We start from the raw sequence: 12280 nt of genomic DNA on the forward strand, positions 1-12280 counted from the left end.
TGTTCACCAAGAAACACCTTCCACCGCAAAGAGACCAAGACGTGATGTTGCTGTAAAACTACAAGAACAAGAAAGTGCGAGCTCAGCCTGTTTGTCTTCTGCACCTCTCGCTTAACAAACGGGATTCTACTTTGATGTCGCTCCACATAAATGTTCGCTGCAAACTCGGGATGATTTAGGCAGTCAGAGGTTAACTTTTTTGTCCTTCCTGTGGATCAATACTGCCCATCGCCTTCGCCTTTCACTATTTTTCAATTCCATTGGGAAGGGAAACAGTTTGAACCGTTTATAGTCACACACATCTGATTCCCTTTTGCATTTATGGAGTTCGCAAACAAATTTCTCGAGCCGTTTTCCGGTGTTAGGACATTAAACAACCACACAGTTATGATGTCTGAATCCCAAAACTAAAATATGACAATATCAGAACCATAAACAAAAACGATATGTTTCAAAAGACTTGAAAAGACTAGCTTTGTAAATAGACTCATCTCACTGGGAAAACAAACATGACAGTTTGATGCTCACTTTTGCACAGTATGTATCGCACAATGAACGGAAGTTTGAAATTCTTGATACATCTATATTTCATAGATGGAACAATAGTTACGGAGGATTAGTATTTATCATGGGTAATTTTTCTTCATTCTTGTAGGTATTTTTTTCCTGTTCTGATTAGATTTGAGCTGTAGAGGGTTGAATAAATAACTTATTTGACACATTATACATACAAACTAACTACTGAAGTGTTTCATTCTGCTATTTATTCATCACAGTTTGTATTTTTAACTATATTACCTACTTTTTCGGCAGCGTGCATCCTGTAGAACACCCCCGGCATGAAGTCACTACAAAATATAAATTCAATGATCACACTTGCATTAAGTTTGACACAGAATATTTCAGACAGTAGTGAGTAGTGGATGCAGGGTTAATGAAGTTTCGGTTGAGTGAGCAGCAAGGACACTCGGGCACCTGTCAATCAAACTCTCCATATGCAGAACCGTGGTGTTTAATAGACTGGAAATGGTGGAATTTTGACTGTCTGATTGAAAAGAAAATATGTACAAGGCAGTGACGATACAGAGGCAAAGAGGAGGAGGCACAGAGCTGATGTCTCTATTCAATTTATTTATTCATAATGAGAATGTCATTTTTATGGACAGCATATATTGAAAATGAACAGAGGACGTGTTGACTACTGAATAATAGGAGTAAGTGAGCGATGTTGACAGAAATGAATATATTGATATACTAATAACATAGTATACTGATAACAATACTCAAATATTTTTGAATCAATCCAACAGAAATTTGTTAAAACCTGTCTTATATATAATAATAATAATAACAAAACACAACATATATTTATACTGAAATACTAGGTACAGAATATAACTAGGTAGCAGTACTTAAAGCCATATTTCAGAACATTTTCCATGGAGATATGCATTCAGAGAGGGTTGAGCCTGGTGGTGTCTGGATGAGTGTGTGAATGTTTATTTTCTCTGTTTTGTCTTGTCATGTATAACATACTAGTCTATTGAATAGTTGAAATGTTGTTCTGTGATGTGTGGGAGGGGATTGGAAATGTATAAACTTCATCCTTCCCCTTTTCAAACCATGCATGTTTGTATCTGCGTCTGTACTGTTTTGTTGTTATATGAATTGGATGCTGAAAGGTGAAGGTTTGAAATAAATAAATAATTAATAGAGATGTAATAATAACCGAAATGTCGTGATATTGTACTGGACCATCACGATATATCGAATTTCAAGTCTCTTTTCTTAAATTAAAAGTTATGGTGCAGCAATAGCTAAAAAAAAAAGACAGAGGGAACTACATAGACCATGATCCTTTGCTCCATTTCAGTGTAGGCTACAAGAAGAAATAACAGTTCTAAGCACTTTTAAGTCTTAGTTCTTTGGATTAAGTCTTGTCGAGGCATTTTAAGAGGAAAAAGTAGCATATTAACAGTTTTAGCTGTTTAGCCTCCACAAAATATCACAATAAATATCGTACTGTGAGATGTATATTATGAAAATATTGTGCTGAGAGATTTGGATATTGTTACATTCCTAACTGTAAGCCTCCCCACCATATCGTGAGCTTTCCCACGATATCACAATAAATATCGTACCGTGAGGTTCATACCATGACGATATCGTATCGTGAGACATTACACCCCTCATAACTAACTATACCATACTATGGAATATTATAGAAAAAGGAACAACATTTCCCCAAAAACAAACAAGTTAGACCAAAAAAGAGTTAGGTTTGTGGAGATGCAAGCCCACTTACTGTAAGGACACAAGTAAGGACTACAAATTTCCAGTGCTATGAGTACAACCAAAATGAATTTAAAAAAACAAAAAACAAAACAAAAAAACAGGCTTTTGTTTTAGTGTATTTTTGGCTTGAAAAGTTACACTTTAATTTTACCTTCTTTTAAAACCGTTCCAAGTACATCTCTGGTTTCGAAACACGGTGGCATGTTTTAATTAATTCTGTTTACTGAAAGAGGACCACCATCGCTCTTCTCTCCCTCTTGCCCATAAATTATCAACAAAGGAAAAGTAAAATAGTCTAATTTACACAATACATTAGGCTAACACTTAAGCTAAAACCCCAAATGGCATAACATTACCTGCTCTCTTTCACTATACCCTTAATGACTCTCAGTACCACAGACCTGTTATTCTGCTGAAAAATAGACTTGAGTACGGCCAGATAAAGCATTGTCGTTTCATACAAAATGGTCCCGTGGGATGGAACCCAGGGGTAAATTAGTAGCCTGGCATCAGATTAATTCAATATATATTTTAATGGGAATTCCCGGTAATGGGATTTGGGCTTCATTGTGTTTTGCTAATGTCTTTTCTTGCTGCAGTCACACATCTTGGCCTGTCAAAGCATTCGGATGTTCAAGAGAGGAGGGGAGCGGAGGTGGAGGGCATTTCCATAAGCCAGACATCCATTAGAAAGGCTGACAAGACAGGAGCAAAGAGCAGTGTGATGCAATGGGACCACAGCGAGGGAGTGACCTGGGTTTTAATGTGGTTTTCAGTGGTGGAGAAGATGGAGCTGGGGTGTTCACCGCGTTTGTGTGAGGTACAGTGGGAAATGACGAAGCTAAGTAGGATTCGTTGGTAGATGTTTGGTTGGTAGTTATGCTCGTTGTATCTCTGTAGGATAATTTACTCCATAGTCTTAACTTGAATTAAACCAGGATTTGTTTCACTAGAAACTATGGATAAATCATTTCTAAACCAGGTCTTAACCAGGACTGTGCTTTTCTGTTGTTCACAATGTATATGTAGTATGCATGATTATTGTTTCTTTCTTGGCACAAATACATAACATAAACATAAAAACATATCAATCAAAAAAACACGACTTAAGCAGGTCATGAGGGGGTGGACTAAATATTGAGTATTAAAGTGGCCATACTGACTTGTAAAAGCCTGATCCCGTCAGATCTCAGAAGCTAAGCAGGCTGGGCCTGGGTAGTACTTGGATGGGAGACCGCTAGGAAATCCAGGTGCCACAGTGGGGTGTCAGTGGTAAAAAAAACTGTTGTTGTGTCCTTAGGCAAGACACATCACCCACATTACCTAGTATGAAAGTGGTGTGAGTGTGAGTGATGGTGGTGGTCAGAGGGGCCGATGGCGCAGATTGGCAGCCTTGCTTCCGTCAGTCTGCCCCAGGGCAGCTATGGCTACAGTAGTAGCTTACCACCACTGAGTGTGTAGTGACTGAATAATGAACTGTGAAGCACTTTGGGTATCTTGAAAGGCACTATATAAATGCTATCAATCAATAAAGTGAACTTCAACTCATAAGGAAGTTCATTTTGGCAGCTTCAAACTCGTGGATACAGCAGCACATGAAAACTAGGCTTTATCTGACTAAAACAGGATTAAAACAGGACTAAACCTGGACTAGACATGGACTAAACCTAGACTTAACCAGGGCTAAAACAGGATTAAAATAGGACTAAACCTAGACTAAACCAGGACTAAAACTAGAGGACTAAATCTAGATTGAACCAGGACTAGACCTGGACTAAAACAGGATTAAACCAGGACTAAAACTGGACTAAACCTGAACTAAACATGGACTAGACCTGGATTAAACCTAGACTAAAGATGGACTAAAGATGGACTAAAGCTGGACTAAAGCTGGACTAAAGCTGGACTAAAGCTGGACTGAACCAGGAATAAAGCTGGACTAAATATAGACTAAACCCGGGTTAAACCAGGACTAAAACAGTACTAAAGCAAGACTAAACCTAGACTAAAGTTGGAAACCTAAACTGGGTGATTGGGGCAGGAACTAGAGCCTCAATTTAGCAATGAAATAATTACTTAAACACAGAACTAGTTAATTTTAAGATACAAGTCCAAAGTTATTCACTTACCATACGCATCAGAGCATCTTAATTATTCACGTATCTCTCAGACCAGAGCAGAAGAAGCCAACACAACAAACATGCTATGATTTGTAATTAGATTCAGAGGGCACACAGTTGACTTATTTCAACATAAGAACTGCTCATACAGTATGTACTGGGGCAAGACAAATTTTGTACAAATGGAAAGAATTGGACACACGGCCTTTAAAGTGTAGGGAGAGTCTGTAGAGAGGTCACAGTTTGCACAATCCATCCATATTTTATTCATGTTTTATTTATGGTATTTCAGCATTCACAATCGTGCAAGCGGAAACAGAGGAGCCGAGGCAGGATGTTAAGGTTTAGCTCTATAAAACATTCAACATCTGTGCTTTAGCTTGACCTTGAGAATTTTGAGAATGGCCAGATTTCCATCAACTAAAATATGTGTAAAAGCATTTTAACTCCAATATATCTTATATATTGAGAGTGGTCTACAATAGTAAATTAAGAGGGTGTGAAACAACTGTTATTAGAGGTAATGTAGTCTAATTCTGACTTAATTTGGTCTGATAATACTTGTTGTAAATTATAATTTTACACAAATCAATAAGCAGGTTGCAAAGAAAAGTTGGAAAAGATGGTGAAAATTACAGGAAGTAGACAGTTCTAAACACATTGACGTCACACTAAGGTGAATTTTATGCAAAAGTTTGGCACAATTTTTCACATTTTTTTTCATTCTATACTGCAACTGGAACTTCCACCATTACAGCTCCTTATTATATTTCACAGTAAGTAGCTCGAACTGTTGCTAGGTACTAATAATATTCATATACTGTACTACCTTTTGGATATTACATGACAAAGTACAATGTATTCAATAGGGAATTCTGGCCTTTGCCCCCCATTTGGGAGTATGACACCATCATATTCTACAGTGTGAAGTACCACAACCTAGTACCACAAGTACTACCACTGCTACTACCACGTAATTAATTAAAATATGCACTTCCCCTCTATTTCCACACTGTCACTTTGAGGTCCTAGTTTAAACCCCCCTCACAGTCTTCACTCAGCTTGTGTTTTCCTCCGACTCGGCCCCTCCCTTCTCTTCTCGTTCGTGTTAATTAGCCCTAGTGGCGTTGGAGAGCGGCATATTGTGGACACATAATTAATCACGCCTTGTGTAGTAATTATTCCGGATTTGGACTCTGCGTTTGGTCGGAGGAAGGAGGAGGAGAAAGGGAGGAAGAGGAGGGAGGAGGAGTGCTGTGCGTTATGCTTGAGGTAAACATCCTATTAACCCGGCACAGGGACCCACACTCTCTCCGAGGTTTTTATTAAAGTCCGGACAAATTAACTTCACAAGATGGAAACTGCCTTGGAAAAGATCTAAGGCGTGATTAGGTATATGCCAGAGTAGCACTGGGGCGAATGAACTTCAAAACTCACTATACGCTGAGTTGTGTTTCTCATTAGTGATACTGGTTAGGCTAAATATGAAACTGTTAATTAATATTAATCAATATTGCCCAATGCTAGATACTCATTTGAAGAATTATAAGACAAAGATGGATTTTCTGGAATAGACTGAGTGGTTTTGAGCTATCTCTGAACTTTTAAAGTGGAAATATTATGCAACTTTCAGAGCTTTTAACCATGTTGTAGTTGTTTCCCCACATCATTTACTCACCTGAAGTTGTATTTGGAGTGAGTTGTGCAAGTTTGAGCAATCTTTTAATTGCTTATTTTCAAGATGGCATGTCAGTCAACTCCCATTTCTACCTCCAACGATATTCAGTTCTACTTTGTTCTTCAATTTTATTTTCTTAATCTGTGTCTCGCATAGTCGTTTTTGGTAGGAAAAAAACAAAAAATGCTACTCCCTAGTGTGATGTGCAGCTATCCATCAGAGGTGCTGACAACGTCATGACTCTTTGCCGTGACGACATTTACAGTGACGTCAACTCCCATTGGGCACCTAAGTTTTCTAATGTGGAACTCAGTGGACATGTTTCTTTAATTAAGTCATTTTAGATGAATATTGTGATTTAAAATATGCAAATTATAACATAATGGCCCACAAGTGTCATAGAATATAACTATATAGTGGACTCAAGCACAATATGTCTCCTTTAAAGGTCCTATATTACACAAAATTAGGTATGTTGTTGTGTAATTGTGTAATTTCAGTTTAAGTAAGTTTTTAGCTATGTTATAATGTTGTTATCTCATCAAGAATATAGCCGGAGTTGTGTTTTGTTTCTTACAAACATGTTAATAGTAATCCTTAGTAATCCTGGTTTATTCATCGGTCAACATCTCCAAATCTTAAAATGCCCTGGTCCACCTTGACTTTCTTTGACTTTCAATTCTCGAGCTGAAATCATAGAATGGAGTGTTTTCTGTTTGAGAGGAGAACTCATCCTAAATATGCAGGGTTTGTGTGTTAATGTGTGAATTAAACAAAACACAACTCCAAGTATGTTTATGATGAGGAAGCAACATTATAACATAAATCAGGAGATAGCGTAATAGGGGCCCTTTAAACCATGGTGATATTAAAGATATTTATTATAAATGTAGTATCGATACTGAATATTAATATTGCCTCCTTTTGGATTTGGAAATTTACAATCTAAACATTTAAGAAATTGCCATCAGCTGAATTGTTTTCCTCTATTATGGTGAGTACTAGATAGAGCAGAGTATTTAGTAATAAAGATACAAATCAAGACTAAAACTAGTAATGCTGCTAGATATTCATTTGAAGTATTTAGTATAAATAGGACATAATTGGACTTTTCTTGAATAGTTTTCAAGTGGTTTCAGTCTATCTCAGAACTGTTAGACCATGGTAATATTAAAGAAACATGTCTTTTTGTTGAAAATTACATATATTTTTTGGTTATATTATCATTTTGGAATTGGTATGTGCCTTTTTAAGTGAGTTTTTTAATGAATATTATTATGATCAAACCTCAGGAATCTAGAGAGCTCTGTCTGTGAGGAAGTTAGGAAATACCATGTCCAGACAAATTGAACATTTTACCACAAACAAGTCATTTATTTCACCACAGACTTTACTCCAGTACAAGAAAAACAGCAACTCATGGTGTTTTTTTTTTAGTTTCTGCTCAACAGTGATTTAATTTAAGCATAAAAGACACATAACATTAGCCGTACCAAAACAAAGCAATAATAACATAGCAGACGGAGCTAGCATCATTGGTGATAGCGCGGCTGCAGCTCAGAGCCCTGTAATGACAGAGTTCGGGGTTTAATTTTAGTTCACCCGGTCGCTCGCTCCTGCCGCAGAGTTTGTGTTTTGCTGCGAACACTTGATTTGAGCGAGGTAACATGCTAACACGCTAACATGCTAACATGCTATCGCGCTCCAGAGAAAACACGGGGCCACATGTGGTTAAGTGTGGGCCGGACCCGCTGCAGCACACGCCGAGGAGAGCTATGAAAGGAACCACAAGAACAACCAAAACTATGGTCTGTGGGCTTCTGCAGGCATCTGTGCACCAAGTCAAGGTCAGGGTCAAAGCAGAAGTTTAGTTGTGAGTAGGAATGCACCGATCCAGCTTTTACTTTGACTTTAAGTATCTGCGGATAAGCGTTATTAACCAGTACCAGCAGGGGTAGAAAATGGCACTTATTTCATCAAAACATTGTTTTCCAAAGACCGGCTTGTGATCCTCAGGTGGGTCTTAAGAGATTTTTTTTTTGAGTCATCTTGTCACGATCTGCATGTAAGTCTGTAATATATATATATATATACATACACCTCCTCACTTTTTCAGCAGCACTGCCTTGCCTAACCATTTTTCTGTGGCAAACACTGATTACTGTTTTTCCTTTTTTAAAACTTGAGTATCATATTTTTCGGACTACAAGGTGCACCTAAAATCCCATAATTTTCTTAAAAAGCGTCAGCGTTTTATAATCCGGTGCGCCTTATGTTTTAATTCTGGTTGTGCTTACTGACCTCGAACTGATTTTCATAAATATTCACTGAGTTGTGTTCTTTAGTCCAACAGAAGCTGACCACATCATCGCACAAGGAGAGAGCTGTTTTTTTAGTAGTTTATGCAAATGAGTCGTGTGGTTTTAAGTTTCGTTTCTGTGAAATGTAAACAAATGTGCACAAAGTTGCATTAAACACATTATTACTCAAGCTATATTTGAATCCTTCTAGTAAGAAATTAAAAAGTATCAAGTCTCAAGTGTCGTCTGTTTGTTTCGCTTAATGCACCTTATAATCCGGTGCGCTTTATAGTCTGAAAAATGCGGTAATGCGAATTGTTCAGAGAGACACGATCACTCAGTCAACAATAAAATATTCTCATTAATGTTCAATAATGGTCACAAATTTATTTTGTGGTTTACAAATAATGTCTATTGACTTTGGTGGTGAAGATTTGTGACTTTAAAATATGGGTTCCCAGAAAAAAGTTTGAGAAACACTGCCTTAAAACACAGTTAAACCAGAGATCCAACTGTGTTATGGAACTGTTATTTATCCTTCAAATGACTACTGAAGAACTTCATATGAATAAAAGTTCAAATATTATCAGGCAATCTAGGCCAACACCAGTCAGTAAACATTCTTATTAGATTCAAACATGATATTGACTTAACCAGTATCATGGAACAGATACTGGATGCAGTTAATTTTTCAGTGTCGTCTCCAATATTTTCAGTACCAGTATTGGAATCGGTGCATCCCTAGTTGTGAAACAAAATAAAATGTGTAATAGTTAACATGTTCTATTTTTGTTTTTTTTAATAGTGATGGCCAGGTAAAGCACTATTAAATGCTCCTTATGTACAGTTTTCTGAATTGCCTGGAATGTTCTGCAGTATGGCATTCAAATTTTCAGCACAGCAGTTTTTTTTTGTTGTTTTTTTTACTGCTAATAAATACCTTGCAAAAAAAAATTGTATTCTTACTGTGAGTGGGCTCGTCTGTCCCCAGATCCTTGAAAATTGGCCTGGTAGTGTCACTGGCTTGTTTCTATGGAGACAGACAAGTTACATAGTGAACCTTGAAATGAAATTAATTTTAAGACAAATCAGAACTCAAAACCAATTAGTTTTGTACAAGCAAAATACATATTTACAGTCCAATATTGTCCATACTGAAAAAAAAAAAAAAAAAAAAATTGAAGTTAGTTGAATAATTTGAACAGAATAAAAAAAAGTATAAGGAATCGGTTTTCAAAAAATGTTATGGCTTGACTATTGAATGTGCACTTTACATCACGAAGGCTGTGTTGGATTATTTAAAAGTAATTCAGACTTGACTTGCACCAGCTTTAAGTGACTCAGGTTTTGATAAAAAAACGTACAGATTTAATAGTGGCTTTAAATCAGTTGACTCAGCAACTATATAGCTTTCTATTTTCTATTACATTTGAAAAAACCTGGCGACATTCAGTCTTACCAGCACTGAAACCTCCTTACACGCATCACAGTGAGACATGGGGACAAAATTGCTCTCTGTCAAACCCAATTTGGCAAACTTGTACCATTTTTCTGGGACTACATCTCAGGACTGTTAAAGTAACCATCTACCAGGCAGACATGGGGCAATTACTACAAATCACCAACATTTTGCAGCACCTCTTGGTTCATGAGGTGCCCTGTCTTTCAAACTCCTCCAAATCTCATTTCATTTTGCCAATTGCTTCTCCTTTGTCAATCTTTGAACCGCTCTGTCATAATACAAATCATTTCTTCCCCTTTCGGAAAATACCTGCTGCTAGATTTCATTTTCCAACATTTGAACCACAAACAGAGAATTGTACAAATAAAATGACAAAATCCAATATGGGCTCAAAATGAAACGAAATCTCTTAAAAAAGAACCCATTTTGTTGAAATTGACTGTAATTGAATTCACAGCGGTAGGTGGCCATCGCTGGTTACATCGAATCCACGCAGTTTTAATCAAAGTCTGTGAAAATGGCGGTTGAATAAGCCCTGTGTGTGTGCGGTAAACAACATTTGCTTTGGGCAGATGGGAGCTACATTTTAATTTAATTTCACTAAATGAGTCAGTGTCAGGGCTGTGCTAAAGCAGCAGGTACACCCGGTGGTCTAAACGGGCACAGCTTTCTTTCACCATGCAAGGCTGTTGGTTCCACATGCTGTTCAGTTTTGCATGCAAGTTTTTGCTGTTTGAAACTTTCCGTAAAGCTATAATGTGTAACTTTTTGGTTGGGGGTGCGTCGCCTGCTTGTTTCTATGGAGATGTTCTTGCTCTGCCTGGAATGTTCTATAGCATGATATTAAAATTTAGCTCTACCTTACATTTATCAAATCACAGGCGGCTTTGTAGTGCAAACATACCTAGAAAAGCAGACGTTCTGACAGTGAGCAGGGTTGCCTCTCCACAGATCTGATATGTAACGTGGTCTAGTTCTAAGTCTAACGTGGTCTACCGTGAAGATAGAAACATTTAATATCATACAGTGAAATGTTTCAGAGAAAGCAATAGCTCTAGTAAATCACAGTTGGTTTTATAGCTCAAAAATACCTAGAAAAACAGACGTGCTAACAGTGAGCGGGGTTGCCTCTCCACAGATCTGAGCTGTAACTAGGTTTGGTTTGGTCCTGTGGTTTGGTACTGTGAAACATTCCAGTGAAAGTAATAGCTCTACCTTACATTTAGTAAATCACAGGTGGTTTTATAACGCAAACATACCCAGAAAAACAGACATTGTGACTGTGAGCAGGGTGGCTTCTCCACAGATGTGACCTGTATCTTGGTCTAGTTTGGTCTCTGTAAAGATAGAAATGTTTAATACCATACTCTGAAACATTCCAGAGAAAGCAATAGCTCTAGTAAATCACAGGTGGTTTTAGAGCTCAAAAATACCTAGAAAACATGCATTCTGACTGTAAACAGGGAAGCCTCTCTATAGATTTGACCTGTAACTTTTCTTGGTTTAGTCTCCATGAAGATAGAAGATTTAATACCGTACTGTGAAGCATTCCAGGGAAAGCAATAGCATCTCCATGGAGATGAGCATTTCACAGACCCTTCACCAGCCAGAAAAGTTACACAAGTTCTTTTCTGTGTGCCATGTCCCTTCTCCTTTATCTTCTCTCAAACTAATTAAATTTTCTGTATAAATCTCCCTTTTTTTCTGGCAGCTCTTTGAAATATGACAAAAGATTACAATATATATCACATCATTTATTTCATCATTTAGATCGATCACAAATGTCAATTAAATTTTATTTTGTCTTATTAAAACTGGCTCTCAATCTTCCTTTCCTGAACATAAACAAGACAGAGTTTTAATCAGTGCCGTTCAATCTGCAGAAAGTGCTCTTCGATCTATGAATCTAATGTATTATGAAAACAGCAGATGCCCATTTCATATACTCTAATCCTATGAGTAAAAGTAAACACTTCATTTATGCCTCCTCATTTTTCTACCTCTGGCTTGATAGATTACATCCATTTTGCGGCAGAAATCAAACCAAAATAACTTTAAAGAAGACACATTGTGCTTGTGTCTGCTATAGTTATAATCTATGACACCCGTGGATCATTATGTTATCATTCTCATTAGAAAACTGCAGTGCCCAACGGGAACAGACATCGTCTTAAATGTCATCACAACAAAGAGCTGTGAATGCACTAAGTAGAGAGCAGTGGGTGTATACTGGTGGGGGTGAAAACGGGAGTTGATCGTGAATATGGCGTCTTGAAAATAAGAGATTAAAGATGACTCAAACATGTACGAATCACTCCAGCTTTGCGAGGGTAGATGACAAGGGGAAACAACTATAGCTCAGTTTTGCATAATGGGTCTTCTTTCAGTATTGTTATAAAACAATTGCAATCAAATGAGACACATT

The 12280-nt window shown here is 37.3% G+C and overlaps 1 protein-coding gene and 1 pseudogene across 1 annotated transcript in view; both read left to right on the forward strand.

Annotated features, from left to right (window-relative positions):
• Positions 1 to 12280, forward strand: part of ext1c (exostoses (multiple) 1c) — a 206607-nt gene that overhangs the window by 6672 nt on the left and 187655 nt on the right. The window lies entirely within an intron of this gene.
• Positions 3441 to 3557, forward strand: LOC129410236 (5S ribosomal RNA; annotated as a pseudogene).

Source organism: Boleophthalmus pectinirostris, unplaced genomic scaffold, assembly GCF_026225935.1.
Source record: "Boleophthalmus pectinirostris isolate CB_2022bp ecotype Guang Dong unplaced genomic scaffold, ASM2622593v1 HiC_scaffold_21, whole genome shotgun sequence".
Lineage (NCBI taxonomy): Eukaryota > Metazoa > Chordata > Actinopteri > Gobiiformes > Gobiidae > Boleophthalmus > Boleophthalmus pectinirostris.